This window comes from Amphiura filiformis, unplaced genomic scaffold (genome assembly GCF_039555335.1).
Source record: "Amphiura filiformis unplaced genomic scaffold, Afil_fr2py scaffold_59, whole genome shotgun sequence".
Taxonomy (NCBI): Eukaryota; Metazoa; Echinodermata; class Ophiuroidea; order Amphilepidida; family Amphiuridae; genus Amphiura; species Amphiura filiformis.
The window spans coordinates 633,130-640,000 of record NW_027305523.1 but is presented as its reverse complement, the minus strand read 5'-3'; positions in this window follow the sequence as shown (position 1 = coordinate 640,000).

Genomic DNA, 6,871 nt, shown 5'->3' with positions numbered 1-6,871 from the left:
ACACGCCCTCTATTGAATTACTTAAAATTAAATTTATTTATTTTGTTTTTTCCTTGTATCATGAGGAAAATTATAAGAATTGAAAATAAGCATCTAAAGAACTTGTGTGGCCGAGTGGATAAGGCGCCCGACTCATAATCCATAGGTTGCGAGTTCGAGCCCCGCTCGTGCCAACGTGTTGTGTCCTTGGGCAAGGCACTTTATCCTCATTGCCTACTGGGGGATGGGGTTGGGTTGGATTGGATGTTTGTATAGTTGTTTGTTTCAATGTTGCAATATTGGCGCTGATTAAGCTGCTGCCTGCAAATTGCATTGTGTGTGTTTAATGTACATTTTCTAGCAATTTGACCTGCGGGTCACCATTAGAGTTTGAAATAAAAAAAACCTTCCTTTTTTTACATTAATCTTATGTTTGACTTTGTTTTATTAGGATTGGAATATCTAATTCTTTTGTTTTTATTGTATTGTGAGTAAAATTATGAGAATTGAAAATAAGCATAGATCTAGAAAAAATACTATTCTTATTTTTGACTTTGTTTTATTAGGATTTGTAAATATATTTCTTTTGTTTTTTCATTGTAAACTATGAGAATTGAAAATAAGCATCTAAAAAACGTTATTCTTATGTTTGACTTAGTTTTATGAAGGTTTGAAAATCTTTTCTTTTTTTTCTTTTTTTCATTGTATTATGAGGAAAATTATGAGAATTGAAAATAAGAATCTAGAAAAAGTTATTCTTTTGTTTGACTTTGTTTTATTAGGGTTTGTAAATCTATTTCTTTTGTTTTTCATTTTCATTGTATTATGAGGAAAATTATGAGAACTGAAAATATTAAAGCATCAAGACAAAATAAACACAATTTTTCACCAGGTTCGCCGTCGCAAATAATAAAGGAGAGAAGTACAGGGGTAGAAATAAGGGACCATTTCCTGATAGCCATCCGGGCTATCAAGCCATTTTTTCTGATAGCCCTGAAGGAAATTCAATAGCCCTGAAAAAAGACATTGTTTTTGCACAATTCAAACCAATCGTTTGTTCAAATATTCAGTTAGGCCAAGTAAAAAATAAAACATGTTTCACGTCCGGGTTTTCTAAAAAAAGGAGGAGGAGGGGGCTTTTTATTTTCTATTTTTTATCGCAAAATTGGTGTAAATACCCACACTTAGAGCTGTTTTAGCGTATACACATAATCTTGCCTGGCAAAAGGAGGAGTCCCTTTTTTATTTGTTGTTCTGAGAGTTACACCCCTCCAATGATCACAAAACCTTCCTAAAATGTTTCTTGTATCTTAACAAGGCTATAGAAAGCATTCCAACTTCCTAGACATATTTTTTGAAAAGTTATAACTGAATTTCAAAAAATAAAAATATATTTGAGGAAACTTCAAAAAAGGAAGCGGGAGGGGACGTGAAACATGTTTATTTTTTTATTTTGCCTTATTAGTGAGTAACCCTTACCCCCCATAATCAGGGGTAGCACTAGGTTTTTCTCAGAACCCCTGAACCCCCTGAAAGTTAAAAATATGCGCTCAAATCCTAAAATGAAGGGTTCTTAATCTCGAATCTGTCAAGTATTGAATGTACCGTTTGAATTTTTTATCTCGATGTTTGAATTAATTGGTATCAGATTTTGTGATTTTGGTTACAATGATGTGTTACCGGTATAGATTCATGGTATAAATAGTTCAAGCCCGGCAAAAAATGTGATCTCGCTTCTCACGCCACGATTCTCGCCTGTAACCAACTATCTCGCTTTTGGGCGAAAAATGCAAAGCATTTTTCGTCCTTATTGCGATGGGTTTTGGCATACTTATTTCCTCACAGCGTTGCAGAATAAAAATAAAATAATCGTGCTGTCTATGTAATCAGGAAACTACAGAGGCGATAGTGTACATTTAAATTTGTCATTACTACTTCATGTTGATATTCAAACAGTGCTATAAAGTTGTCTTACCAAGGCATGTGTTTGTATTAAAAGAAATAATTGTTTTACAACTTGGATGAACTAGAATTACTTTTATGCAAATCAGAAAATTGCAACAGATATTTTTCATTTCTTCAAGATTTAACGGTATTGCCAGATTGTACGTACAGTTGAGCTACATTAATAGCCTCATTATAGTTTTATTGATACTGGCAAACTACTTGTTAATGATACTTTAAGCACACATCCCGGGCACACATCAATTAATTTATGTCAACATGTCCATTTCACGAGGCTGTGTTTATATAACTGAATTCATTTATACAAACACAACCTTGACTAAATTAAAGAGAGTACGGTACTTAAGGGATCTGGAATGGGCGTTTCGATAGTATTTTTTGTGGGACATGAGAGCATATCAGACATATGGAATTGCATTCCTAATACGAAGAATGTCTTTCTGATATCAAATAATTTTCATTTTTTGAAAATCACGATGTATAATACAAATTTTATGACAAATTATTAAAATTTGATATTTTTCATATTTTTGATAATATAACAGTCCTCGAAGTAAATTTTATAAATCTAATGACATATTCTTAAAGTGTATGTAGCTGGGAAGAAAAGCCGGTCAATTGAAATTTTTGACCTTTCATATTGAAGATATGGATTTTTTTCCCAAAAAGACCTAATTTTTTTAGGTGTTTTGGGAAAAAGATCCATATCTTTAATACGAAAGGTCAAAATTTTAAATTGATCGTCGGCTTTTTCATCCCGCCTACATACACTTTAAGTAAAAATCATCATTTGCGAATTTCAAAAAATGAAAATTATATTATATCAAAAGGACATTCTTCGTATTCAGAATTCAACATGTCTGATGTGCTCTAATGTCTCACAATAAATACTGTCCAAACGTTCATACTCCATCCCTTAAATGGGGAAACTTAGGCAGGCGATAAAGAGAAAATATATTTACTTTAGCACTTATAGATCCTGTCAATTGAGACTAAAATGTCTGTTAAGTGAGGGCTGTTATTTGAACAGTTATGGGATTAGTTAATAATATTAGTTTGATAGATTTCAGGTGGTGGTCGCAGTGCATTCTCTAAATTCAGTAAATTTCCACCGTCAACCGTGTAATTGAATGGGATTATTTTGAAATTTTAAAACGCTTGAAATCATCACAAACAAATAGGCCTATGTTAATAAATAATATAAATACAAGCTAAAACCGTTGGGGTTCGATAATGAACCCAACAAAATTAACCGAGTATATTGGAAAATGTCATACGGCCGGGCAACTTGTTATACGTTTATGAACATTAATAAATAGATGTAGGCCTATAGAGGATGTTACGCTTATGAACATGATTTTCAACATTGTTAACAATATTGCTAGTATGTCAACAAATGAAAGTTCTGTGATTTGTTGAAATTCTTCAATACTAAATTATTTTGAATGTCATCAAATTGTAAATCTCGAGTCACATTTTCGATGTATTAACAACTACCGTAGCTATGTAGCAAAGACGTTAACTTGATGTACAAAACATTAACGCTCTTATTTTGTAAACATTGTATACCCATAGCTACATTAATCAACAATAAATGTTCTGTAATTGTTCATTATCCTTCATTTCTATTAGACTTTCAGTGTATTGGCAAGTAGATGTATATATATATATATATATGTATGTATAACAGATGTTATTCGTTTGTAAACACTTTATTTCATAAACATAGGATACCCAAAGCTACTTATTATGCTAACAATGAACGTTCATTGACTGTTAGGCTAAGTAAACGTTACAGGATAATATGTAGGCCTATTCAAATTCTGCCTCAAGGTTCCTGCTTAAATTGTGTTCAAGAATCAACTAAGATTTATTTGGCCCACCATTTGCCAGTAAATAGGCTGTCATGAATTATCCAGTGTATTTTTATTATACGTGCCCGGTCTTATCACTTGGTACACAATAGCTCACCAATCTGAAAGCCTGTTTTAATCACAATGGTCAGAATTAAATAGCCAAAATGATTAGACAATAGGCTACACTGTCCATACACTGAGTACAGTCTAATTGCAAGATCATAGGCTAAGTACCGTAGTCCTTGTCATTTGAGGTACGTAAAAACATACTCATTATGATCGATGCGAATTATAGAAACAGTTCAAACAATAAAATAACTACATCTTTATCTTGACACTTCCTCATTTGTTCGCCCTGTTCCTTTTTAAAGGAATTTTTATTAAGAAAGTTCCCAAGCAGTTTACTTACTATAAGTGTTCTTTATGCCATAAAAGTTCGCCGAATTCCACAAAATGCAGTAAACTTCGGCAAAGTGCAGAATTCACCACCATTGGCACCACATGGAACCCATGCATTTCTCAATAAAAAATGACATTTCATTGCAAATGAGTTCAAGTTTAGGCCAAATATTATGATATTTATTGAATTACTGGAGTATGATGACTAAAACATAATTCAAGGGCAACTTTTGTCATTTTTTCTTCTACGGCCGATCATTGTGTTGTATTTCACCGATGTCATATCTCTACACACCACCCACAAAGCATTTCTTTCCGATCCCTAGAATTAGAAAATTTTCCAACTCATGTACATGTCATCATTCAGCACTGCAATAACTTAGCAGCAGTGGTTCTAGACAATATCGCAATCTGTGTAATTATGCATGTATTATTTCTATTTTTAAATTATGTTACAATGCTACGGTGACTTCACTTCAACAAATGTCGTTACATTGCATTTTATGTTACCCGGTACATAATTTCTGGACAGGCCGTAAATATTGGAGATCGAAGCTTTTATTTTTCTTTCACATGTTTTCATTTTTCTGCGCGCATGAAAACCCCTGTAGCCCGACGGGCTACATGGAGATAAAACCCAATAGCCCGACAGAAAACCTAATAGCCATGGCTATCGGGCTATCGCTTATTTCGACCCTGGAAGTAGAAAAAGTGATCCCGCCTGGGAATCGAACCCAGGACCTCAGGTTTACAGGACCTCAGGTTTACGTAGACCTGAGGCCCTGGGTTCAATTCCCATGCGGGATCACTTTTCTACTCTCTCCTTTATTATTTGCGATGGCGAACCTGGTGAAAAATAATGTTTATTTATATAATTCCCGTCGATCATGCCACTGTTTTTTCCATCCAGAAAAAAGTTGTTCTTACTTTTGACTGTTTTCTATTTCTTTTGTTTGTAATTGAATACATGAATACAAAACCCACCCAAGTCCATGGGAAGTGATTTTGAGAGAAAAACATGTGTATCATTTTAATTCCTTCAGTTATATTTACCTGGTCAATATGGTAAGTTTTACGTGCAAATGAGTGGGTTAAACTGTATTAAGTATGACGATTAGCATTTCAGGGACTTCGTGGGGTTCATTTTAAATTTTGGACTTGGGTGGTTTTTTTAATCATATACAATGACAACAATGTTTGAATGAGATTACCACTAGTAAGATAATACAAAATAAAGCACACAGGTATGTATAATGTTGATAAGCATTCTGCCATGTAATATAAACCACACACTTTCCTTTATTAAACCCATTTTTTTTTCAAAAGTCACTCTGAAGTACATGCTATTTTTCACATGCTCAATAGACACAGTGGATGAATTTGAGTTGTTTTTTCATACATATGACAGGCCTATGCATAGCAACAAATTCCCATGCTTAAATCAATTTGGCCACAGTATGGACTTGGGTGGCTTTTGTATTCATATATTCAATTGTATTATGAGGAAAACTATGAAAATTTAAATAAGCATCTAGAAACAAACTATTCTTATGTTTACAAACCTAAATAAAACAAAGTCAAATATAAGAATTGCCTTTTCCTAGATGCTTATTTTCAATTCTCATAATTTTCCTCATAATACAATGAAAAAACAAAAAGAAATAGATTTACAAACCCTAATATATAAAACAAAGTCAAACATAAGCATAACTTAAAAAGAATTTAAGAAATGTTCTTATTATGAGGAAAATTTTGAAAATTTAAAACAAATATCTAGAAGTTATTCTTATGTATTTGTTTTATTAGTTGTAAATATACTTCATTGTTTTATGAGGAAAATTATGAGAATTGAAAACAAACATTAATACAAGTTATTCTTATGTTTGATTTTGTATCATTAGGATATGTAAATATATTTCTTTTGTTTTTCATTGTAGTATGAGGAAAATTATGATAATTGAAAATAAGCATCTAAAAATTTTATCTTGTTTGATTTTTGTTCTTTAGATATGCTTAATATGTATGACTTTGTTTTATTAGGGTTTGAAAATCTATTTCTTTTCTTTTACCGAATTCTCATAATTTTCCTCGTAATAAAATGAAAAACAAAAGAAATATATTTACAAACCCTAATAAAACAAAGTCATACATAAGCATAAATAAAGAAAAAAAATCTATTTCTTTTGTTTTCCTTGTATTATGAGGAAAATCATGTGAATTTAAAACAAATATCCAGAAAAAGGTTTTTCTTATGTTTGACTTTGTATTATTAGGATTTGTAAATATATTTTGTCTTCCACTGTCCCCATGGTGCATTTTTCAGTTGGATAAATTCGTCATGAGAGTACTCTAGCACCTTAGAAAACGCATTATGTAAATAGGGAATCCAATGGAGCAATCTGCAGCTTTTTAATTAGTGTCTTCCTTGAGATTTTGGATCACTGTCTTTTAGTTCGCCCATATCTGTATACACACCCCTACTCACCCCGGTATACTTGTGTGTCTATGAGACTTGTGTGACTTTTCTGTGTGTCTTTTTGGCCGACGGACATGTGACAGACACCTTGTGTGTCTTTTTTTTTTCATCTTGTGTGTCTTTTTTGGTGTTGCCACTGGTTGTTGTTTGTGTGCCTTTTTCAAGACCTTTAAAATGAGCTCTACAACCCCTCTCA